This window comes from Anarrhichthys ocellatus, unplaced genomic scaffold, assembly GCF_004355925.1.
Source record: "Anarrhichthys ocellatus isolate YVR2014 unplaced genomic scaffold, GSC_Weel_1.0 scaffold99, whole genome shotgun sequence".
NCBI classification, from domain to species: domain Eukaryota; kingdom Metazoa; phylum Chordata; class Actinopteri; order Perciformes; family Anarhichadidae; genus Anarrhichthys; species Anarrhichthys ocellatus.
In genome coordinates, this window is record NW_022280129.1 from 9,742 (window position 1) to 37,100 (window position 27,359).

A 27,359-nucleotide genomic window follows, 5' to 3' on the forward strand; every position below is an offset into this window, starting at 1 on the left:
GGAAATTATGCTTTGCAAATGGTCCACCACTTCCTGTAACCACTGTGTGGCGCTAAACAACGTGCGTCAACATGCATTATGTTGCTCTATATCAAGTGTAGACAACACATGTAAATGTCATGTGAATCGGATATTGTTTGTCAAATAATAATGATTTCCTTTCGCCATTAGGTGGCACTTTGACTTAGATGGAGAATTGGCCTGTAGACATCCTCAGGCCATGACTGTTATCAAGCATGGCACGTTTGGGACAGATTTGAACAAGTCCAGCGGAGATACATCAGCTTGCTGTTTCATGGGGAGTCACGTAAAATGGCCGCCACGCCATGGCTACACCATTCAATCAAACATAAAGCTTTTGATAACTTTTAATCAAAAACGTCTTTAGATTGTACTGACCAAATTTGAAGTGGATCTGCAAAATTCCCTCGGAGGAGTTCGTTAAAGTATAGTGGCTAGAAATGGTAAAAAATTAATGGAAAATTCACACAAAGTTGCAGACTTCCAGTATAAGTTAGAGCATAGTCTCAAGAGACTTTTTAAAGTCTCCATGTGATACATGTGCTTACAAGATGTCATACATCTAGGTGAAATATACCGCTGGGGCTGCTCTTTTGAATATTAGTAGGGGGCGCTGTCGAGGCAATTTTTGATAGAAAAGGCAAAACCCCATACGAGTTATTTATGTTCATCACCTTTGACACGAGCAAAGTTCCATGACTATTTGATCATCCTAAGCCACAGAAAAATCTGCTTCATTTACATGATGAATAATGCGTTGCCACGGCAACATCTTTTAACGAAAACTCACAAAATTCATGATGAAGTATCATCAGAATGTCATAAGGCTTGCCTCACAAAATTTGAGGTTGATCAGGTCAAATGGCTGGGAAGAGTACATCAAAGTTTATACATCAAAGTATAAAACGTGTAATTTCCGTTAGCCAGAAGGTGGCGCTATGAAAATTGTGAAAATTTTGGCACAGAAATGTCCTCAAGCCTGAACTAGCATCATGCATAAGAAACTTGGGGGGATTGGACAATGTACCTTGGAGTTACAACAACTCTTTCATAACGAATGGCACAAAATGGGAGCGAAGTGGGTGTATGCTCGTGGTCGTTCAATGAAAACTCACCATTTTGAAAATTCTTTATGATAAAGGTCTTTAAATCGTCCTGACCAAATTTGATGTTGATCACATTAACTCTGTAGGAGGAGTTTGTTAAAATTCAAAGCCTGAAAAGTTTAATGGGAGTCGCATAAAATGACCGCCACGCCACGGCTACGCCATTTCACCAAACGTAAACCTTTTGATAACTTTTAATCACAAAGGTCTTTAGATTGTACTGTCCAAATTTGAAGTGGCTCTGACAAAGTCCGGAGGAGTTCGTTAAAGTTCACACAAAAATCAAAATGGCCGACTTTTGGTTGATTTTAGAGCATGGTCCCAAGATACTTTTTTTAAGTCTTCATACTTCATACATGTACCGACCAAATTCCATATATGTAGGTTAAACGAGACGCTGGGCTGCTTTGTTGAAAATTTGCAGGGGGCGCTATCGAGACAATTTATAACGACCAAGCCCAAAATCTACATGAGATCTTTAATTTCATCACCTAATGTTTTGGAATGTTTTCAGGTCTGGACTAGCATCCTGCATAAGACATTTTGGGCAGATTGACAATGTACCTTGGAGTTACAACAACTTCAATTTTCATGAAAAAATGCACAAAATGGATGCCACGCAACGCCAAGGTTGTTGCATGAAAACTCATGATTTTTATAACTACTGTAGCGCCCTCTAGTAGCTAAAGAAAATGAAAATGTGAGGGTATGTTACAGGCTGCAATGTGGACATTTGTCTCAAATTTCGTGATGATAGGCACAAAGGTTATAAAGTTAGGTTGATTGATGTACAGGGCCACGCCCCTTATAAGTTCATTGGTCCATATCTTCTTAACACGATAAGTTATCAACACGTTTTTGAGGGGGTGTTGATGACATTCAATACATTCAATAATGATCCACATCACATCTGGTAGCAATCGGACACAGCGTTTAGGAGCAGTTTGCAAAAATGTGTTTTTCACAAAAGTTAAAATGGTGGAAATCTGAATGGGCGGAGCTTCAAAGTTAGAGTGTGTTGATTGTAGAGCAGATGGAGCTGAATATGTGTGTCAAATTTCACGTTAATCGGACATGTTGGGTGAAGGCCGTGGCCTGTGAAACTGTAGGGGGCGCTAGTGAGCCATTTTGTCATACATGAGCATGCGACCCATAAAATCTCAAATTTTTATGCAGTTCTGATACGCCTGCCAAATTTGGGGAGTTTTTGAGTACGATAAAGCCCTGAAAAATGCAATTTTAGAGGCAACGGAATAATAATTCTTTGGATTTCAATAGGGCCTTCGCCCGACTTCGTCGGTGCCCTAATAACACAAAGTGACCATATAAGGGCCAATTATTTACATTTAAGAAGACGCACAAAAAAAAATCTCTTTGTAGGTTATTGGGCAGTTGCCTTCTCCACACTGCTTAGTCCGTGTTAGTTATGCCTCACACAGATGCCGAGTCTTGCAAGCAGCTAAATACCTTTTCTAACCCGGCGTCATTATTCTACAGCGATCATGTAGATGCTTTGAATTGGCCTCAAACACAGCTGCACAGGAGGTGTTCATGCACGTGCACGCGGGACAAGTTAAAATCTATTATTAATTGATATAAATACTGACCCTTTTTGAGCCTACGCTTTTTATTTGTGCAGAAAAAAGATTCTACACTTCGAGGTGTGAAAGGCAGCAAACACAGTGACATCTGGCAGCTTGCAAAACTTAACAGCCCTTCAAGACTGTAGGTGGTGCAGACATCACCTCTTTGTCTTTAATGCTTTCAGTCTCATATGTGTACAATAACAGTTCAACAAGCCTGCATGTTATTATTAGTTCTGTCATACCTTTTGTTCACAAGTGTTGCATTGTGCAATATACAGTAATATATTTTTAAAAGCATTGTCCAAAAAGCCTACATATAGAATATTTTAATATTACTGTAACCATTGTGGGCTCAAGTGTTTCAACTTCCTGCCTAATATTTTTGTAAGGTGATGAGACTGGACAATGATATTCATGAATTGTATTGCATTACTTGGTATCAGGAGGAAATGTTCTTGTGATTACTATCTTTCGAGCATACATCCCCATATTTCCTAACTTTAGTTGCTAAACTTTATAAACTGCCAAACTGAATGAAGTGCTTTCTGAAGTGACGCTTGGGGGGTGAAGTGAAGTGAAGTGAAGCTTTTCAGTCACATGGTATTCTTCATTTGACACAAGATCCGACACATTGAATTGAAAGAGTGCACTTCACAGGAGTGAAACAAGCTTCGGAGCTTATCATTCGCTCATCTCTATCCTGTATCCAATAGCAGGGCTTGCAGTGCAAGTATACAAACCACGAGAAGCCCCCAAGATCACCAGCAGAAACCCTGACATTTTGCTCCCATGTGTTCTATGTTTAATGCAATTATTTCCTGATGTGTGATGTCCCTTTCGGTGTTACAGCCATGGTAGTGTATGGGTTGCACCATGACGTCTTGCAATGGCCTTTGTCTAAAGTCAGTATGTACATGTGTCGGTACTATCACTCATGTGATCCGGCGGCAGCTTCCAGTTCTGTGAAGTGAAGCCAATGTGGAAGCACTTTAAACCTGCATTCTCTCTAATGTCCAGCAGGGGGCGACTCCTCTGGTTGTATAGAAGTCTATGAGAAAAGGACTCTACTTCTATCTTGATTTATTACCTCAGTAAACATTGTGAACATGAGTTTATGGTCTCAATCTCTAGTTTCAAGTCTTCTTCAATACAGCATGATGTACATTTAGTAAATGATGGTCCATTTAGAGTCAAACAGACAATAAAGCAGGGGATGCTTTGGGGCGGGGCAACCTTATGATTGACAGATTACTACCATGGCGTTGTCCGGTGTTTTCATCTTAAAACTTTAACCTTTTCACAGTGTGTTTTCAGTAAACCTTTTTGGTCGCTTAAAAATGTTGTTAAGCGTTCATTTACTTAGCTCCACCCTCTTGTGTCATTCTGGTTGCAAAAAACCAAGATGGCGACGGACAAAAACCAAGATGGTGACGGCCACAATGCCGAACAGAAGGCTTCAGAACATCAGCCCACGGACCAATGGATAACGTCATGGTAACTACGTCCACTTCTTATACAGCATCCATGCATTTGATATGTTACTTGAACAAATACTGGGACCACTACAGAAAATTGCAGATGGACAATTAATATCCAGAAATTCACATTATAGACACCACTGACTATCTGTATTAAAATGTGGCTATATTTTAGCACAATAACCAAGCACGGTCCATTCATACACTAGGTTTCAACCTCGTCTTGTTGATTAACTTCATACCAGTCCCCAAAAGGAATGTTATGAGCAGGACATAACCACAGTGTAAATCAATGTGATCAGAAAAATCCAACATGTTTCACAAAGTGCATTGCATCCATCCATAAAAGTTAAATCTGTCAGCAGCAGATTGATGTATTACGAGGAAACCTTAAGAACTTTAAAATAAGTGTTAAAGGTGCAATACAGGATTCAGAGCATTGAGCAAACAACACATTCTCACTCCCAACTTCTCAAATACCGATGCTTGGCCTTGGCCCTGAGCTTCAAACTTTCACTCAAAAAACTCAATTAATCTTAGGAAAAAAGCGTGGTTGACGTTAACTTGACTGACTCACAAGTGATGAAGGACACTAACAACTCACATGACTAATTCAACATTAGCTTTAAGTTTTGCAGCAGACTCCTGGACACAAGTTCTGTGTTTGGATGCTCCCATCCTTTATTTAGCATTTTTAGAGAACCGATTTAGTGAATTCCTGGTAATATGGTGTGATAGAATAAGTAAAATAGTCCAAAGCTATAGCAATGGTCTCAGAGCAGAATCATCACGAAATGCATAGCAAATACACAGCACTGTGTGTGATGGTAAACAAGTGTAACTTTTGAAGTAATATGCAACGAGCAAATGATAGTACTCTCCAAAACATTTTTATTATGCTTTTTAATTAAATTTGCTTGTCTAAGAATGGTAGGTTAGCTTGATCTCCTGAGAATAGTAGAGCTACGTCAAAAAAGAACAGAAACAAATAAGTTCTCAACAGCCTTTGACATTTGCTGTGTTGTCATCACAGTGCTGCTGTAGACACTTGTGGGGCTATTTTGAGAAAAAAAAGTGCCACTGCTCCAGTAATCCCTACCAGAGCATCTGCTAATGTGTCGCGAGATCGCTGGATAACGAGGGACAGCATTGTGTCTCTGCTAATTGCATCCCTTCTCCCACCCGCCACTCGCAATCTCAGCAGAGAGATAGAAAATGCTACTAATTATACATTTTAATAGGATTACTAGATGTGTGTAATCAGCTCTTGGTCTAATGAATTCTTTGAGAGAGAATATATCTAATCATGTGTTTATGTTGTTGGGGGCATTGGCATGGTAGTATCAGACTGGTGCTCTGTCACTGGGGCCCAGTGTACTTCAACTCGGAGGGAATTACAGGCCAGTAGACGTGTTGTAAATTGATACAGCTTGACATCTCTCCAAGTGTAACCTTCAGCAGCACAAAGCAGGAACACTTCAATAGGAGCATATAGAGGACTTCATTCAGCAATCACTTGCCATCTGTTCATTCCACAATGACAAGAGAGATAAGTAGCAGGCCTGACATGTGTTTACATCATGTGAGCCACTGTTACATGGGGAAGCATGTTTTCTGGTTCTAGTCATTTATTAAGGGTGCTGTCTCCTGAGCCTGTTTTAGTCCCTCTGAATGTGTGCTAATTTGATGGAGCAGCCCCGATTAAACTCACTCTAGGCCGCATTCAATGTGGACAAACTGAATCACTTGTTTTGATTTGTGTCTGTTGAGTGTTAAAAATGCAGGTTTTTCAACTGTTTGCTCTGATTGGTCAAGTACCATTGTCATTTTGTTGATGAAGCTGGCCAATCAGATGGCCTGCAAGTGCTCTGTTGAATATCATTTTTAGTTTGGCACACTGGTTACATGTTTTAAATAAAGAGAAACATTTTAAAATTAAACTTAACACCAGGCTGTAAAGCAGTGCTTCACTGCTGCCCCTTTAATGTGTGGTGGGTGTGGTCAGTCTGTAGTCACACCCAACCGTGATGTCACATTGTACTAAGACACCATGAAGTATATTTCAACATCACCGCAGACAGGTAAAAAACGAGTCTCATGAAAATTTACTGCAAGCTTCAGAAACCATGGACCTTGTTAAAAAAATAACATATTCCATACCTTTCAAATATCAGGCATTCTGTCTGATAAATGTCCTGTTATCTCTTCAGGTAAATGATGCTGAGGAACTGATATAATTACACTTGTGTAGCGCCCTGCTAATTTGTTTACATGTGTTTTTTAAATGTCTATAAAACAGTACTTTTGCATTTGTGTTCATAGTTTTGAAAAGTAATTAAGTGTCCTACAGTTCGAGTTTCCCTTGAACCTCTCATGTCCTTATCTTATTGGTTGGTCAGGTGTAAATGTGTTGCCAGCCAATCAGGAGAATCTGATGAGAATTTTCGGTAACCTACCGGGTTCTCAGAGGGGCGGGTCTAATAACCGGGACGCGGGAAGTAAAGAAAGAAAGAGCCGAGAGGAATGACATGGTGCACTGTTGTTTTTAACTTCAGAAACACGGACACTGGACAATGTTAATACATAGAAGAGAACTGAAAGGATAGTATAGAAGTGTTTAACAGGAAGCTCTAACTTTAGAGGTGAGGTTTTCCTTTCGGGGAGACGAAAAGGCGGACAGAACAGTCGTGCTAAGGGCTCAACACACATGTTCGTGGAGTAACGGTGCGGCTCTGAAGAGGAATTAAGTGGGCTGTTTTCATGGTACTTTTCTGCTTGTGACTTCAACTGACGGAGCAGAGGAGGATTTCAAAGCACTAGCCTGTTTGCAAGGTTAATAAATCAAGTCTGAGTAACCGAGGAACAGTGAGTACACCACAAATGTTCCTTCAGGATTTCAACTGAGCTCCAACAAGCTCGCCAATGCACTGGTACTGTCACACCCTTGGTATTATTATTGTGTTATATTGTATGTTTCTGTGGGTCACAATGTTGATGTTATAATAAATGTTGACTGTTAAATATTCATGTGTTGAAGTAATGTATGTCAGGGCTACATAGGAATGCATGGGAGTTTGAACTCACAGGACAGTATAGCTGTATTAAGCTAACCAGGCCTCTCTGCACCTTAGTCAGAGTATATTCGTTTAAATTGGGCTATTGTAGGCACATTCCTAAATTCATAATTTTCGTAGACCATCTCCAATTCACCTCCCATGCAACAGGGGTATGATCTGAAGATCCTGAAATAAAAGAGGAATTGAGAAGGTGGGCTACACTTGCATCAAAGTCAGATATAAAAGGCGACCGGCAGGACAGCTAAAGTGAACCAGTGGCTGTTTCATTATCCACCTGCTCTCAGTCCGTGTATGCCTCTTACATCAGTACATTAACATATACATTTCCATACTGTAAACAAACACCACTGGATACATTGAGATTGCCTGCTGATGAAATATCTTTCATTTATTCATTGATTTGTTTAGTCTTTCATCTCAAAGATGCACAAAAAGGATTCAAGCGTCCATAATTTGAGGAAATCTTATTAAACAGTACTCTATGATAGCATTGCAGCAGAGAGCTCAATGCACTGCAGATTAAGAAAACACAAGCAAATGAAGAAACGTCTTCATCAATTTGACGAGAAATGTGCAGCATTCAGAAAAAGCCCTGCAAGAAGCTCACAAAACAACTGAAATCTGCAATTAAACAAGTTGCAGTTTATGTTAATGCCTGTTTGTAATTCTTTGTAAAAAAAAATCCAAATACCAAAATTTAACTACCCAACAAATGAAATAGTTCAATATTCAGGTGCAGCCCTAAATAAAATTGCCCCAGAAATATGTATGGACATGGTTTAGAAGACGCGCAACAGAAGAATCCTAGCAAGTCATAAACCACAGAACAGCATCGCTCATTGTAAATAAATAGAACATATTCCTACGATGCAATCCGCCAAATCCTGTTTCAGGATATTCTCGAATGAGTCAGACTGGTTCTGATGGAAACCTTTGCTTAAGGAGACACATTACACTCACTATATTATATGGCTCCTCAGAATTTGTCAGGCGACTGCAATCAAGATAACATTTGGCTTCGCTATGGAGGTGTGCAGCAGAGCAGAGAGAGACGTCTTCCTGGTCCAAAGGTAGTCTCAGTTTGGAGGAGTTGTGCGAGCAGCACTCAAGAAGTTCAGCACAAAGCCAAGAACCGATTATCATTCCCCAGAGAGAATAAGCACACTACTCAAACAAATCAGCAATGGAAATCATGCAAATTAATTCAAGTTTTTTTTTTTTCTTTCTCTATCATGATTCATGGCCTCCTCTTTATTTAAAGGTAAACTGAACATCTGTGTTTTGTTGGCAAATGAAAACAGGATGATCAAGCAAACGAACTGAAAGCAAACAGTTGTGCACAGTGACAGGCTGTTGTTATGGTCTACCAACTTCATGTGTGTCTGTGCGTATGTGTGTGTACATCCGCTCGTATAGCCTTTATGTCAAGGTCATTTTCACTCAGCAAAGACAGCATCTGTTGAAAGGCAACAACAGGCGGCTTTCGGGAAGTGCTCCATTGAGCAGCGAATGTTCAAGTCAAGTCAGAGAGAAACAATGAGACAGATATTGACTGTGAAATACGGAGACTGCAGATCACTGTCAGGGACGGCTACATGTTTCTAAAATGAATTTAGTGACGGCAATGCAGAATAGACAAAGAGACACAGCAGAGGAAATTGAAATGCTCTGATGTTAATTAAGGCGTGATGCTGTGGTATTGAAACCTCCATTAACCCTTTGAACCCTCAGCCCTTTTTGCTCAGCTGTCATTCCCTGTAGCTACAGGCCAGGCTCACGGTCTCTACACGTCTTAGCTTGGTCTGCAATGAATGAAAAACTGTGAATTCTCAAATAGTGTATTTATCTCTACTGCAGAGAGAACCAGCCATCCATCTAAAACAAGCTTTATTAACAGTTCCTCTTGTTTTACAGCTACAGTATATTGTATCCATCAGTACAACAGAATCATGTCATACTCTGCTGCTTTGAATCCATCATCTCTAAAAGAAACACTATTTTTATTCACTGATTATTCCCAGTCACATCCACTATTTCATGTCTTTTTAAAGCACTGTTAATCACTCAAACAACGGCAGAACAGAAGTGATTGAAATGATTAGAGAATAAAGCAATATTTAATAGGCGAAACAAAGACACACACTAAAGATCATTTCATCAACCTTGGCTACTTTCAGTCCCTTAGTGAAAATAAATAACATAAATAACATCAAATCACTTGTTGCAGAGTAACTGCAAACTCACAATGTTGGCCTGCCAACCAGCTCCTCCTGCACACTGGTCACTGTGACGGCATGCTGCCTCGCTGCTGGATGTGCCCACACCAGACCACCCCTAGCTATGTCAGAGGTTCAGCAGACTTAAATCTTTCAACACTTTAACAAACAGCTGTGAATCAATAAATGTATTTCAAAAATGCATGGGCACACTCCTGCAACAAGGACAGCTGTGTGGGGGGAAAATACTGCTGTCCACTCAAAGAGCAAAATCAAAGATAATACAGCAATTCTACGAACTTGAGAATGACGCAATATTCAAAATTCTCCTATGACCAACGTAGTGACGTGATGTAGAACCATCCACTCCTTTTTCAAACACAGCCTCATGTGTGCCACACAGTTATTAGTGGAATTAGGCTGATTCACGATGCCAGCAAAAAGCAGAGCTCACCCTGACGTCTGTGTAAGGGCTTCATGTACAGCAATGACCAACGTGCTGTTCAACAGCTGCATACAGATGTGGCATTCAGCCATTGACATGAATGTTCTTTTGAAACAGGGTTTCTCAACCTCAGCTGGACCTGTTCCAAAGCTCCACTGGCACATTTTCAAACTGATACAGTAAAGAAAGCTAAAGGAGGATTTGTTTTCAGTATTGTACAATAAGTAACAGCTACCGCTACATACTTGAGATTAAAGTCACATTCATTGGTTGTAAACTTTATTAGATTTTATACTTTTCACATTAAGAGTCAGGTGAAATATCAAGCTTTAAGAGCTAAAACAAAACTATATAAGTAAGTCTGCTTGAACATAAAGGATGAAGCCCATTAACTACTGAGTATATTTAAGCTTGCAAAGTAAGATAACATTGAAGTATTACATTTTGTGATTTACCGGACCATTACTTAATGTTAGGTGGTTTGAGCATAGATTAGTAGCTCATTAAGATGTTTAAGCTTGTTTATGGTTTGTTCTTTTCTCTATAGTTTGTGTTACACTTCATATGCCAGATACTGATCAGGCATTCCTCTGCATTGAAACAAATAATAACTCATCCCTCTTTGTGATTTAAAAAAGAAAAAAAATTATGATTTTTTTATTTTGCACAATTCAAACAATAAAATTAAAAATAATCAAACATAACAGAGATAAATGAATATCACAGTGCAGGAAGAGACAGAAAGCCAACTGGGCTTATTTTAAGTTTCCACCTATATAATATTAAAATTTTACAAAGATAAAATTAAATATGCATAAGACATTACATTATAACAAAACAACCAACGAAAGAAAGAAAAGAAAGAGAAAAAATTAATGTAATTGTGTGTGCATGTCAGAGTAAGCATGGGCTTGTGTTTGTTCAGGGATGTTGGTTTATACACCTGCAGTAACTCATAAGCAATGGTAATGCTACAAGTCCCTATGAGTGAAACAACTATAAATGTAATATAACAGCTAAAACAAGAAAGACATGAACACTAATACATAAAAAAAAACTGTTACAAAACAGCAATTAGATTTTCTTTTAGGCGCCTTTTGAAACATTTTATAGAGGGACATTTTTTTGTTAGGTGGGAAAAGTCATTCCATAATTTGGTTCCCCTAAATCTTATTGAAAGTTGACCTCTGCTAGTCAGTAACTTAGGAGGATGAAGATGTGAAGATTGACGAGTTGAGTAAGAGTGAACCTGTGAATTGAATTCATAGTAGGTCTTGAAATGATCAGGAATATTCCTTCACCTGAAAGAATCTTGTAAATGAAAACATGTGATGTAATGATGTTGTGTGACCCTGAATGAATAGTAGCCAAAAAGCTTGAGAGGTCCTGACTATGAGGTTGAGAAACTCTGATTCTAAAGGACAAATGGTTGCATGAGGATCATAGTGAGTTGCAGTTGTGTGGATTAAATATGCACTTTACATGAATTTGTGTTGTCACTGTTGTGGTGGGAATTAAAAACCAGCTTGAAGAAACATCTGAATGGAAAGATACTTAGTGTGTTTCCTTTTTCTCTTTCTCTCCATCTACAGTTTCAAACCAAACAAAAAGCTTCGGGGGCGGGGGGGTTGAATTGCCTACACACACTTCAACCCACAGACGGTACTAAACTCAGCGGGCCCATCTTTCACCTGTAAGTAATGAAAGGATACGTCCGGGCACCACAGACTTCCTGTTGACCAGAGCGAAGGACAGCTCCGTCTGCAGGAACACAGCCGAGGCCTTGATGAGATGCTGTCCACAGCGCAGGGTCAACATGTCCCACTGACTCACAGGCCTGGATGAGCCGCAGAGACAGCAGGTGGTCAAATATTCTGATCATCACACACATCCACGTACAGCTGGAGGCCCTCAGTGAACCACCGTACTAATATTTCTCATTTGATTAGGATCCGATTTGACTGAAGGTAATTCTAAAACATTACGAAGAGAATAGGAATGAAATATGCCATGAAAAATGTTATAATTACAAAACTATAAATAAACAGTACAGTTACTTAGACAAGCACGACATATAATGGTAAATCTTTAAAAAAGCTTTGAGGACATGGCCCTGCTTAATCTATCAGCACCTTCACCGTGTTAAAAAATGCATTCAGACCAAGACACACAGACATAAAAAAGTCTGATCAGACAAATAAGGGAAAAGTATGTGTAAGGGAGTGGGTCCCAAGATCTGAGGGGTCAGATCTTTTGAAATACTGGATACTTTTAAGTCTTCGAGCATGTGAACATCTTTCATATCAAAACAATCTGAGAAGGAAATATCCTTGTTTCGTTTCACTGATTTATTTTAAGTGTTTTTATAAAAGTTGGGGAACAAAAACCCGAGCATTTGTGGCCAAAAATCACCCAAAACTCATGAGGATCCTGGTGAACCGCCACCAGGCAGACACTATACTGACAATAAGAGAATCTGTCACTGGTGTCAACACTGTTAGAGGCAATGAGGAGTCAGTGTTCAGTTATCTTTATTAACTCAAGCTGTTAAAAAGGAAGCATGAATGTGACTAATGGTGGCTTAATTAAAAGGTAAAATGCGCAGCATGAGAGCTGCTGAAGGGCACAACAACACATTATTAAAAACCCTCTCACTTCCTCCCACCGCTGTTTCAAAAAACTATTTTCAATTTTTCAAACAGCCTTCAATGTTTGACAGCCTCTCAAATTCTGTCTCTACATTTCACCAAAATATGACCTTGCTATTGAAAATGATCAATCTCAGGAACTAAAGCAATGGTCGGAAAAAAATGCAATATGAAGCAGGAACGAGACACTGAATCAAGTGGATAGAAGAAGCTTGTGGTTCTCCTTTCAATCAGGTGGTGATCACAGGAACTATGAAATAGGCTTTATTGTGTGCAGTTGTTTTTCTCTTGGTGACACTCTGCCGTGGTGGAGAGATGAATCCATCTTATTGGACCATGTCCAAGATAGAGAGATGGTGTCACGTCTGACAAACTCCTCCATCAAACTGTTACACGGTTGACATCCTGCTGAGAGAAGCGATTATTGCCACCACATGACATACAGACGAGCCGAACTCTCACATTCTGAACACGTTCTGTTTCTGGCTCTGTCGTTTGACAAGAAAATGAGAATCCTCATACTAAAACCCAACTGATAATAACAAAGAGGATCACTTGAAATGGATTAGACCAGAGGTCTTCAACAGGGGGTCCGCGGCCCGGAGGTACTGCAGGGGGTCCGTGAAATGTTTGGTTGATTAGACTATTTAAAACATTTTTTTTTCTTTTCTCTAAACATGAATCTGTCCATTATTTGAATAGTTCAGTATTGTATGCAAGATAACGGGTATGTTTATGCATGGCAGTGGCACTAATAGGCCATCACTCATTTTGGTTTCCACATTTATGTTTAAAATGAAAACATCCATCTGAATAGCTTATATGCATGATTATCATGCAATTGACAGACAATGTTGATATTGGCATTGGTATCAGCTGACAAGGTATGTTTATAAATGGCAGTGGCACGGCCTCCCTACTCACTGTACCTTACACATGTTTAAAATAACAACATGAATATATGAACCTGTGTATTTTTTGAATAGCTTAGTATTGAATGCACAATAAAGAGGTATGTTTATACATGGTACTAGGCCTATTTAATATAAAACACAATTTTATACAATATATATAGTCGGGGGTCCCTGCTCCATCTCTCTATCAGTTTGGGGGTCCTTGGCCTGAAAAACGTTGACGACCCCTGGATTAGACTGGTGCACACCAGGTCTGGGACATCTTGATGGTAAACAGCAGGGTTTTCATACGTTCTTGCATTACTGATATATTATGCAGAATGAGGTGGCTTCTGTCCTTTTAACATATCCTAAGTTACTTGTGTGAGGTTTTTTTTTCAACCCATGCTGCCCATTGTTACGGCTAACACACATGCCCTTACTCACTAGAATATGTGTCATAGCTTGCCAGACAATTGTCTTTCAAAATGTGGAAATATATCAAAGTTAAGCAATAAGGAGTGCCACATACACATTGACCTCTAAAGAGCATTACGGCTTTTTAGCGAGTTGCTATTTGTCTAAAAGCGGACAATGTCCATAGATAATATATTATCATTACTTTGTAACCCCCCTGCAGCGCAAAAATCATGCATTATTATAAACGGTAAACCGTTTACCGTTTACAAGAAGTGGACGTGGTCATTGTGACGTCACCCATTGGTTTGCGGACTGCGGTTTTGAAGCCTCAAGTTTGGCGTTTTCGCTGTCACCATCTTGGATTACGGACGTCGCCTTCTTGACTTTTTGCAACCAATGAACCAATGAGTGATTATATTTAGTGTGAGGAGGAGTGACGTATCACTGTGTAGCCCCGCCCTAAAGCATACCCTGCTTTATGGTCTATTTCAGTGATTCTCAACTGGTGGGTCGCGACCCAAAAGTGGGTCGTGGACCTGTTTTCAGTGGGCCTTTGTCTGACAAAAAAAAAAAAAAGTTCTGATTTTATTCTGAAGGGGATTTTTTATGCAGTGGAATTATTCCAGCATTTACGGCACTTGGTCAGCGGTGCAGGAAAAACACCGACCAGTGTGTTGTGAATCACATCACGTGATGCAGCTCAGCCAATCAAATATGGGTATTCTGACGAGTTTCCTGACTTGAGTGAGATGTACACACACCGTGACACACGGAGGAGAGACGAGGAAATAGAGAGCAGAGCAGGACCGTTGAAGTGTGAGTTGCGAAAGTCAAATCATAGGACGATTTTCAAAAGACAAAAATGGCCAGAGAGACCAGAGTCATTAGACTCTAACTGGACAGACTCATATAAGTGAATTCTTCCAACACTAATTTCTCTTTTTAGAAGATGAGAAAAATATAAAATTGTGGCTTTTTCAATTCACCCTGAATGAACTGAATTTAAAGCTGCAGGGCAATTCAATGAAAATAACTTTTCTAACATGAATTCTGTTACGTAATTTATTTTAGACTTCTTGAATATATAGATATAATTTGAGTCGCGGCTTGTCATTAAGGGGTGATGGTGGGTCTCGCAGCCAGACCAGTTGAGAACCACTGGTCTGTTTGACTCTAAATGGACCATCATTTACTAAATGAACATCATGCTGTATTGAAGAAGACTTGAAACTAGAGATTGAGACCATAAACTCATGTTTACAATGTTTACTGAGGTAATAAATCAAGAGAGAAGTAGAGTTATTTTCTCATAGACTTCTATACAACCAGAGGAGTCGCCCCCTGATGGACAGTAGAGAGAATGCAGCTTTAAGACACAATGGCCTCACTCTTCAGATCTGGAGGTTGCATCCTGGATATTATATTTGTGAAAGTGGAAGACGGACATTAGTGCTTGAGTAGTATACGTAACATTCAGCATGCCCGAATCAGCATTTAAGACACAGATGTGGCTCTGCATAATTATAATAATTTTTGCATTTTAGTCAAATAAATACAGAAAAACTATATTGTTTTTGGTCTTTTAGTTTTCTTCTTTCTGACAGCTTTTAAATCTTAGTACAATGTGTTGCAATAAAAATTCCAAAAACCACGGAGTATAAGACAGATGAGCTTGGCGCGCTGGTAAAGACCCAGAGGGAATACCGCAAGTGCAGCATCATGTGTTTCACTGAGACATGGCTGCACTCACATTTCCCAGACCACAGTGCGGATTGCTGTGTTTGTGAACGAGAGGTGGTGCAATCCCGGCCATGTGTGTGTGAAGGAACGTTTCTGTAGCCCGGACATTGAACTTCTAGCCGTGGGGATGCGTCCTTATTATTTGCAGAGGGAGTTCTCATCTGCCATTGTTGTGGCAGTGTACGTTCCTCCATCAGCTGACGCAGAGGCAGCAGTGAACACCATCCACTCCACTGTGTCTGGACTGCAGATTCAACATCCTGGTGCATTTTTGGCTATTACTGGAGACTTTCACCACACCACTCTGAATAAAGCTCTGCCAACTGCCAACCAGTATATTTAACTGCCCCACACAGAACAATAACACTCTGGACCTTCTGTATGCTAATGCCATGAATGCATACAGTGCTACTACCCCCCCTTGGTAGGTCTGATCACAACATGGTCCTGTTAACCCCAAAGTATGTTCCTCTGGTGCAGAGGCAGCCTGTGACCACCAGGACTGTGAGGAGGCGGTCACAGGAGGCTAAAGATGCCCTGCAGGACTGCTTTGAGTCTACGGACTGGGATGTGCTGTGTGGACCACATGGGGAGGACATCAACAGCATGATGTCCTCCCCATGTGGTCACTGCTTCCCCATTAACAAGCCATGGATCTGCTTCCCCATTAACAAGCCATGGATCACCAGTGACCTGAAAGTTCTTAATAAGAAGAAAGCAGCTTTCAGGTCTGGGGACAGGGACGAGCTCGGGGTCATGCCATCTCCATAAGTTCTCTGATGACTCTGCAGTGGTTGGGTGTATAAGGGGACTTAACAAACTGGTTAAGAAGGCCGGCTCCATCATTGGCTGCAAACTGGACATTCTGGAAGAGATGGTGGAGAGGACACTGAAGAAACTATCATCCATATTGGATAACCTGGACCACCCTCTCCACCACCTACTACAGGGACAGACTGATCCAGCTCCGCTGTCACAAGGATAGATACAGGAGATCATTCCTGCACTTAGCAATAAGACTGTACAATAAATCACCTCTTGCCAAATCAATCACACAACTATAATACCGTTACACTGTAGTTTGTTAAATCATTGCACTATTGTTAATTAGTTAATTTAATATTATTCTTAAGTATCTATCTATCTATGTATCGATCTATCTAGCACAACAAATGAGTTGGTAGTCCTGAAACATGAGTGCATGCTGATTCTGATCTGAGGAAGGTGAGGATCGGGGGGGTTGGAGGGTCGAGCATGACCATTTGGCACATTACCACAACCGATTTAATTACACCTAATGACTGGGTGAGGATCCCCCTCTTTCTGAGACGTGCATGTGACTTTCTGTAATGGTGTTAAATGGCGCCTAAGCGATTACACGGCTCCCTCTCTGAGAGCTGTGTGGTCTGACCGAGGCAGAGCGGGAGAGACAGAGGAGGAAGGCTGGAGCCTGGAGATAATCGCAGCACCATGCACGCTCCTTCCTTCCTCCCTCCCAGCTCTCTACCTGAGCTGCTAAGCCACCACAGAGAGAGGGAGAGAGCCATGGGTAAGTTTGGATTTGGTCCCAGAAGACTCATCCACACACTCTTTCACCAGCTGTCTCTCTCGCATTAGCATTCCAAATGCACTCTGACAATTCCACAATTAAGAACTAGAATGCTGCAATTAGTTCACTGCGTGGAGAGATGACCCAATTAGTGTTTACTCTACACAGATTTTATCACCTTCAATTTGTAAATGCCAACAGCCATTCCAGCTACAAAAGCAAAACTGATTTCTTTCTTTTATTGAGAACGCTCCCAGCACAGGCCACAACTCCCACTGAGGACACCGGGGTCGGGCCATTGTGTTTGTTTCCTGGGGATTTAAATGTTTCAGCGATCTGAACTGCTGTAAACTGTTCAAATGAAAGTTGAATGTGGAGAGAGCCTGCCAGGGTAATTCTAAGTAATTAAATCAACTTTTAATCTGAAATTTAGACTTATAGGGTGTCACTCTGTGGTGTGTGGCCACGATTGTTTGTGTATTTGATTTTTGATGACACTTCCCGAGGGGCCTGATAAGGAGCCCATGAGATCACACCTTTGTGGTTAACAGTTACGACAGCACCGCTGGTATTGTTTCCAGTGTGTGTGTGTGTGTGTGTGTGTGTGTGTGTGTGTCATCATGGCAAAATGTGTTTCTGGAGCCATTTACTTCAGTGAGAACTACCACAGAGGAGGGTTTGAGTACTTTGCTAGTCTGTCTATCTGTCTGTGGACAGATTTTGTCATCGCGGTGGCATCCCAACCAGGTCAAAACTGGACATGAACTTGTATTGCTTGGAGGCAACAAATTAATATATTATCCAGAGTTGATCCAGGCATCTTTGAGAAACACAGAGCTTTGCACACTCTTCTTGGTACTGAAGTGATGTTGTTGCTGTTTGGCAGATCACTGTGTGGATTACAGCCAAGGTGTAACTACAACATAACACCAAACACAGTTACTATATGAGTATTTTGAAATGTTTTTTGAAATGCTAGAATGTGGCATTTTAAGCACAGTATTTTCAGCTCATTGTGAGTTACAAAAGTGACGACAGAGATATAGATCTATGACAGTAATATTTTACAAAGTAATACACTCTGAACTAGTGTTCCGATATCTACCCTGGCATCCAGCACCACTGTAAAGAATCTCCTAGTTATCTTTGATCAGGATATGTCCTTTAACTCCCACATGCCTGTGTGAATGGGTGAATGAAAAAGCACTTTGAGTGGTTGGAGGACTAGAAAGGCGCTATACAAGTATAAGTCCATTTAAAATATTTGTTGCATTTGTTACTCCTAGACTAGATTACTGGAATTCCTTGTTATCAGGCTGCTCTAATAAGTCTCTTAAATCTCTCCAGTTGATCCAGAATGCTGCAGCTCGTGTACTAACAAAAACTAAGAAAGGAGATCATATTACTCCTGTATTAGCTTCTCTGCACTGGCTTCCTCTAAAATCAAGAATATAATTTAAAATCCTTCTCCTCACCTACAAAGCCCTAATTGGTCAGGCACCATCATATCTTAAGGAGTTTATAGTACCATATTACCCCACTAGAGAGCTGCTCTCCCTAAATTCAGAGTGACTTGTGGTTCCTACAGTCTCAAAAAGTAGGATGGGAGCCAGAGCCTTCAGTTATCAAGCTCCTCTTTTGTGGAACCAGCTTCCAGTTTCAGTCCGGGGACCAGACACACTCACCACATTTAAGAGTAGGCTTAAGATTTTCCTCTTATAGTCAGGGCTGGCTCAGGCTTGTCTTGAACCAGCCCCTAGATATGGTGATATAGGTGTAGACTGCTAAAGGACTTCCTAGAATACACTGAGCTCCTCTTCTCTATCTCCATCACAATGCATTCATGTCCCATTAAAGCACATTACTAACTTTGCTTTAATATAAATGCAGACAGTATCTATCTACTGTATATAGATACAATTGTATTGAATAAATTGTGTTAAAACAGACTTTTCTAGCAAGTGTTACAACTAATCCTCTGTAACATTTCACTTCCAACACATCGGAGCAATTGTACAAAAACGGTAGGTCATAGAAACAAAATTCAAGTGTTCTAGCAAAGACATAATTGTTTCTTGGATAAAACATGAGAAATCTAACTCGAATATTCTATTTAATTATTTAGCCCAAACCAAAATGTGTTGTGCCCCACTCTCCCCTACTAGATTTTTAAACTGTGTTTCTAAACAAACAACACCACTGATTATAATGTTAAGTGACTGTAGAAGCGAGCACACAACAAAGTGCCGCCTCCTGTCCATCACTAGGCCTGTCCCTCCATTTCATGTGTGCATGGTGTCAGTATGGCCATATGTTTGTGTTTCAGACACTTGTATCAGATCCTCAGATAAGATATATATTTCCAAAAGTGAATATAAACACAAATGCCAATACTGTACCTCATCTTACTAAGGATGCACCGATACCACTTTTTTACAAGTACAATTAGTTAAATTTGGGTACTTGTCGATACAGAGGACCGAGGACTAAATAATAACATTAGAGTTCTAACAATGACTTTGAAAATTGACTGTAACAAATTAAATATACATCAAAAGACAACATAATACAGCAGCTGAAAGTTTACCATTCCACTTTGTGTTTTCCTGATACAAACTGCATCGTTTGTAGTTAGGAGGATAATAATTAACTGTGCGATCGCTTAAAACAGTTTAATTGGAGATAAAACTTAGCTGAATTTCAGGAGCAGGACCACACCTCAGCCACTCTCCCACTTCCGGCCACACTCCTATAAATACCCACCGACACTAAACCTCGGCTTCCCACGCCTTTCGCACCAAACCGGAACGCCACGCAGGAAAAAAAAAAAAAAACTCACCTCGCCAACATGGACCTGCTATTTACCAGGCCTTCCGACGACGACGACCAGTTCGCCATTCGTACATCCCGGGGAAGCACTCCACCTGCCGCCCACGAGACGCCGCCGACCGCCATCGAGAGCGTCCAGGCAGCCCAACGCAGCCCAATGCAGCAGGCTGCAGCCAATGCAGCCTCCGCTTCGGAGGGTCAAGCTTCTACCAATATCACATCCACTTCGCTTCAGAGGCCGCAGCCCGGCTCTTCCAGCTCAACCAGGCCACCTACTGGGGCACCCTCAACCAGGAACTCTACTGCCGCATCTTCGTCGCCCGTCCAGCCCTCCCCTGCAAAGCATGCGGAGCTCCTTCCCACCCCGCTACCACATGCACCATCCCCATCCAACCACAACCCCGAAGCCAACCTCCAGCCACCACTCACCTGCCAACCACGACCCCTCCCAAAATCCTAACTCTCAAATTCGCACCGCCTAAGGCCAGCATGCCCCTGCCCCAGGGCACAGACAGGAAAGGCCGACCAGTAATACTTCAAGGGGGCAGAACCATATGCAACAACTTCAACGAGTCCGGATGCAACATGTCCCAGTGCAGGTATCTCCATACCTGCTCCTTCTGCGGCGGTGGTCATTCCCGCCCAGCATGCCCCCATAACCCGACAAAACTATGACTACCCACGTCCGCATCAACCCCCATAAACGTCCAAGCGTTAAAACAAGCCCTCGAAAACCATCCAGATCCACGCTTTGTCAGCTTCCTCATCTCGGGCCTCCTAGAAGGCTTCCATCCGGGGACCATCTCCCCCCCATCAGTCCCCTTCCAGTGCAAAAACCTACAGTCCGACACAGTCGACTCCTTACTAGCCACAGAGGTAAAAGAGGGATTCATGGCCGGCCCATTCCCACAACCACCATTCCTAAATTTCTGCATCAGCCCGGTAGGCATAGCAACCAGGAAATACTCAGGCAAAAAATGGTTAATCATCTACCTTTCAGCCCCCCACGGCGACCTAATTCCGAGCATAAATAGCTTAATCCCAAGCGAAAATCTCTCCCTGAAATATGCCACCATAAACGACGCCATTTCCCTCACGAAACTCGCCGGCAGAGACGCCTGGCTCTCCAAAACCGACGTAGCAAACGCATTCAAAATCCTCCCCATCCATCCGGACTTCTGGTGCCTCTTCGGCGTTCACTGGAAGGACGCCTACTACTTTGCCGTGAGACTTACCTTTGGCTGCAAGAGCAGCCCCAAATTATTCGACTCACTATCAGAGGCCTTGTGTTGGATTCTCTCAAACAACCACAAAATCCCCCACCTGCTCGACGACATCCTAGTCATAACTCCTCATTCATCACCTCCAGCCCACGGCCTTTCGACCATAATATCAGTCTTCGCTCAGCTCGGCGTCCCTCTTTCCAAAGGGAAAACAGAAGGCCCTTCACACACCTTGGAGTTCCTCGGGATTACTCTCGACAACGTTCAGTTCCAAGCTTCCTTGCCGGCGGAGAAACTCCACCGCATCATACTCCTACAAAACTTCCTCCTTACTCCCTCTTGCACCAAACGACAACTGCTCTCCCTCTTGGGACACCTGAACTTTGCCCTGCGCATTATTCTCCAGGGCCGCTTCTTTATTTCACACTTGCTTTCCCTCGCATCATCCACACCCTCACTTACCGATCCAGTCCCCATGGACACCCCCCCCAGAGCAGAGATGCAGATGTGGCAGCATCTCCTGTCCAATTGGAACGGCATCACCTTCTTTTACGACGACCAACTCTCCAACCCAGAAGACATTCAGCTCTTTACCGACGCAGCTCCTCCTGCCGGTTCTGGGGGGTACCATGGCCGACAATGGTTTTCAGCCAAATGGCCCATCGAATTCCGCAACTTCCTCCAAAACCCCCTTCGTTCATCTTCGGCGGTCCACGAAATATATCGCCGCTCTCCTGTGGGGGCACGAGTGGTCGAAAAGATCTATACTCGTCCATTCAGATAACATCGCCGTAGTCGACGTCATTAACAAAGGCAGGTCGAACTCTCCCACGATCATGCCTTTCATACGCCATCTCACGTGGCTGTCGGTCACCCACCGATTTATCCTCAGAGCTAAACATATCCCCGGCCACCATAACTCTGTCGCTGACGCCCTGTCTCGCTTTTCCTTCCAGACCTTCAGAACCTTAGCTCCAGATGCGGAGGAGAACCCAACCCCGGTCCCACCATTTTCCGTCACGATATACTTCATCTGAAACCGACCATCGCATAACTTGTCTCCCTGTCCCAACAAGCCATCATCTCTAGCCTAGCCCCCGGCAGCCTCTCCACCTACTGGACGGCCTGGAATTCTTTTCGCTCCTTCCATACAGCGTTTCCTTCGACGTGGCCTCCCTATGCAGCTTCACCTACTATGCCTACTCAACTATCCGCATCAAGATATCCACCATCAAGGTGTACCTCAGCAGCATCAACTTCTTCGGGAAACTACTCACCGGCTCCCCCTGCTCCCCCACAACGTTCTCCCAGTTGTCCTTGCTCATTAAAGGTATCTAGCGCCGAACGACTCCACCGACTCCTCGCAGTCTTCCGCTGACCTCCAATCTCGTTTCTCGCTGCATCTCCACTCTCCGCTCCGATCGCCTTCCCATCCACCTGGCACGCACCCTAGAATCCATGTTCCTACTCGCCTTCTTCGACTTCCTGCGATGCTCAGAATTCACGTCCCATTCAGCCAAGTTTAACCCTAGCCTCCACCCTTGCATATCCAACCTTTACCCCGTCTCCGAAGATTGCCTAGCCTATTTGCTCACACGGAGCAAAACAAACCAGACAAGTAACCCAGTCCCCGTATTATACTTCAAACTAAACTCACACCTGAGCCCCTACGAACCCCTCATGCACTACCTGCAACTCAGGAAAATGCAGCAAACCTCTCCCCACGAACCGCTGTTCACCACCGAGACGGGCCACATCGCCAACCGATCCTGGTTCTTTTCACGCTTCAGGGAAGTCCTAATCGCCTCCGGGATCAATCCAGACTCCTTCTCCGGCCACTCCTTCCTTGTAGGAGCCGCCACTACCGCGTCGAGCAGAGGAGTCCCAGACCACCTCATCAAAGCCTTGGGCCGCTGGTCCTCCCACGCCTACCAACTCTACACTCGCCACAGCTTCAATGACCTGCGCAACGGGCAGGCAGCCCTGCTTTCTTAGGAGGGCTTCTTGGGGGTCTGCAAGGCCCGGGAGCCGCAGTGGACCCTCAACCTAGCCTTTCCCCAAACCGCTTCATCCAGGCTAACCTTCACCATCCATTCCTCAAACTCTCCAAACAACTGACGAAGGCTCGCTTCGGCCGAGGTGGGGCCCTAAGCTAGTGAAATAAATATAATTCACTGTCTAGGACCCCACCTCAGCCGAGGGCGAACCTTCGTCAATTATTTGGAGCGTTGGGGAATGGTTGATGGAGATTTAGCTAGTAGCGGTTTGGGGGAGGCTTAGCTGAGGATCCACTGCGGCTCCCGGGCCTTGCAGATCCCCAAAATAAGTCCTCCTGAGGAGCAGGTTGCCTGCCCGTGCGCTGGTCGTTTGAGCTGGCGAGTGTAAAGTTGGTAGGTGTGAGAAGATGGGTTATTGACAGTGGAGTTCTGCTGGTCGATGGTCGGCAAAATCAAGTAAGGATTTATGGGTTTAAAGACGGCGTTGGATATGGCGGAACCGATGTTGGAGGGGTGTCTGCAGGAGGGCGGATCTTCTGAACTTCTGGAATGAGAAACGAGAAAGCCATGGCATTGCGGTGGCCCAGATGTGAGCTGCATCGAGAACGCACCCTTGACAGACGGGTGTCGCAGCATCATTTGATGATTGGGTAAACGACTGCCATGTTGTCAGAAGTTTAAGAGATGGACTTGCTGGGCCGTCCGTGGCCCAGATTTCGTAGCATGAGGGGAAACGACTTGGCATTTGCTTGTGAGATCCGAGGCTGGTCTACGGCAAAACATCTTCTGTCATGGAAACCCCCCAAAGACAGAAGAGGGAGCGGCATCGTTGTGTTGACCAATTGTGTGGGTCCATTGCTGGAAGTGGACGGGGTGGGGCACTCGCATCCCGGTGCCGGGTGTCCCGGCTACGGCAACTTGCTGTGGTTGCTGGAAGTAGGGGGCGGTGCTGTGGTTGCTGGAAGTAGGGGGCGGTGGGCACTGGCATCCCGGTGTCACGGGGCATGCTGAGGACTTAGGCGCAGACAGTCAGAGTAGTGAACAAAAGGGTTTTAATAATTCACGAAACAAAACAGGTAATCCAAGGACGAGACAAGGGGGGAAATCCGGCAGGACAAGGCAGGGCAAAACAGGGCAGACAGACTGGGAACAGGATGAGCAAAAGTAGGTAGGAAACAAAACAATGACCTGGCAGTGAGTGAGTTAAAGACAGGGGTTTAAATAGTGACTAGAACAGGAGAGGAGAGTTGTGCTGATGAGGTGAGTGTGACTGGCAGGTGCACTGAATGAACTGATTAGGGACAGGTGAAGGAAGTGAGGAGCTACAGAAAAACACACAAAACACACAAGGCAAAGCCTGATTGTGACACCCGGTGCCAGGTGTCCCGGTTATGGCAACTTGCTGTGTCTTCTGAAAGTAGGCGGCGGGGTGCACTGGCATCTCGGTGCCAGGTGCCTCGGCTAAGGCAACTTGCTGTGTCTTCTGAAAGTAGGCAGTGGAGGGCGCTGGCATCCTAGTGTCAGGTGTTTCGGCAACTTGATGTGGTTGCTGGGAGTAGGAGGCGGGGGGGAGTGCTGGAATCCCGGTGACGGGTGCCCAGGCTAGCAACATGCTGTGGCTGCTGGAAGTAGGCGGCCTGGGGGTCACCGGCGTCCTGCATTCCGTTGTTGCTTTACGTTCCATTGCTGCGTTCCGTTGTTGCGTGGCTGCGTTGCGTGGCTGCTGCGTGTCTGCGTTCCATGGCTGCGATGTGTTGTTGTGGTACGTCGTTGCGTAACGTCGTTGCATAACGTTGTTGCGTTACATGGCTGCGTTACGTGGCTGTGTTGCGTGGCTGCGTCGTTGCATTCCGTGGCTGCGTTGTTGCGTTCCGTTGCTGCGTGGTTGCGTTGCTGCGCTGCATTGCTGTTGCGATACGTTGTTGCTTGCTGTGATCCGTTGCTGCCTTGCGTTGCTGCGTTCCATTGTTGTGTTCCATTGTTGCTGCGATACGTTGTTGCGTTCCGTTGCTGCGATTCATTGTTGCGTTGCTGCGTTCTGTTGCTGTGTTCTGTTGCTGCGTTCCGTTGTTGCGTTCTGTTGTTGCGTTCCGTTGGCGCTTAGAGAGGGGGGCAGAGGAAAGAAGACCTGGCAACCCAGTGCCTGGGTATAGGCAGAAGGAGGGTAGTGTAGCGAAGGGACAGGCAGGTGAATCCGGCCAGGAGGTAGGATGGAATACTGTGGAAATTGAAGGGACGAAGAGAGAGTCGGCATCTCGTTGCCGCTATGGAAAGTTGGGTTTGCCTGAGGTAGTGGAGGGGGATGAGAGGTGACGCGCTGCAACCTGGCAACCCGGAACTTTGTGGGTTGGAGGGCAGAGCTTGGGGGTGCGTGGTGGCGTCACAGTCATTGCCGTTACGCCGGTGTGTTTTGGATGTAGGTACGTTTGTGGGTTTTTTAGCCTGACGTGACTTTAGGAAAGTTGTGAGGAGTTGGCATGGTTTTGCTTTGTTGCTTCGATGCTCTTAGCAGGCGGACTATGGTCCAGTTGGAGATCTCAGCTGGTGCGTCTTCAATGGGGGACCTGGTTGGAGCGTGCTGGGTAGCCGGAGTCGTCGGAGGCTCGTTCCCGAGCTGGGTCTGGATCGAGCGAAGGAGAGAGCTGGATTTACGTTTCCGTTGTCTACGTCTGGAGGTGGCAGGTCTCCCTCTGCCACCGAGATGTGAGTTAATGGAGGACGGCCGTGGGTCTGAATCTTCGTATTGTCGGATTCTGGCGGGTGGATGCAGCCGGTCGGCGTGGTGGAGAACGGCGGGTTTGGCTGCGTTAAGCTGCCTGGACCCTCTCGATGGCGGTTGGCGGCGTCTCGTGGGCGGCAGTTCGAGTGCTTCCCTGGGCTGTACGGGTGGCCTCTGGGGAGGCGAACTGGTTGTCGTCGTCGGATGGCCTGATGGACGGCAGGTCCATGTTTTAGGCGCGGTAAGGTTTTTTGTTTTTGTTTTCTCTGCGTGGCGTTCCGGTTGCGAGTGCGGAAAGCGCGAGCGAGCCGAGGCTTAGAGTGGGTAAGTATTTATAGGAGTGTGGCCGGAAGCGGGGGAGTGGCTGAGGCGTGGCCCTGCTCCTGAAATTCAGCTAAGTTTTATCTCCAATAAATGTAAAAAACAGAGGATAACTCAGAGGAGCGGTTTGCCTATTAAATGTAAATATATCTGGTCCACCTTAAATGTCAGCCCAGTGTAGCAGTTGTGTTCTCTCTCTTGCATTGTGTTATGATTCAGGCACACTTGATTATTCGACGTGAGTTTGGGTAAACTAGCTGTTTACTCACTGAGACAGCAAACAGCAGACCTGTCTGGTAATCAGTGGCAGGCCATGCATTTTATACATGGGCCTTCAGTGCTGTCCTGCAGCTGAAACACCACCTAATAACCTCATGATGGCGCCACAACTACGGTTATTTGTTTCTAGGGGTGCAACAATATACGTATTCGTATTAAACCGTTCGGTACGAGGCTTACGAACCGAACAATACTTTTGAATAATACTAGTGCATTTGGAAAATGCAGAAGCTTAAATTGTGGGAAATATAATGTTGTCAGTGGACTGCGCTCACGTAGGATACAACGGGCTGTGACCTGTAAACCCAGAACAAAAAAAACACAACAAAAGACAGCTGAGGCACCGTGTGTGTTCTGGGAGGTGTGAGGAATTTAAGTTTTAAAGCATTCCTAGCGATGGATATTATGTGTTACAATATGTTTACTTGACGAAGGTTTAAACTAAAGGTAGAGTTACTGAATTTGTTGTGCACTGTGAGAGAAACCAAAGAATTTATGACACCGCATAAAGTCAGAGAGAGGGGGATGTTGCTAGTTTCTGAGCACAGCCTTCAAGAAGGGGGGTGAATTGGTCAAGGAAGTGGCTGACTGAAGTCCGAAGGGTTTAGCCAATCACTGAGCTGATCGATGGGCTAAGGAATGTGTAATATGAGACATTTCAGAGACTTTGGAGAGACAAAGAAACTGTGAATCCCCGGAGATAATCAGACCTCATCTGGACCATGAGGCAGACACACCAGTCTGTCGTGTGGTGCGGATGGGGCCTCTATTTCATGAAATATTACTATTGATAGTGTAATTCAGTTTGTAAC

The 27,359-nt window shown here is 43.9% G+C and overlaps 2 pseudogenes; both read left to right on the top strand.

Moving 5' to 3' along the window:
* Window positions 1–20,497: 20,497 nt before the first annotated feature.
* On the top strand, window positions 20,498–22,268 carry LOC116399053 (uncharacterized; annotated as a pseudogene).
* Window positions 22,269–22,285: 17 nt separating this feature from the next.
* Window positions 22,286–23,226, top strand: LOC116399054 (uncharacterized; annotated as a pseudogene).
* Window positions 23,227–27,359: the final 4,133 nt, after the last annotated feature.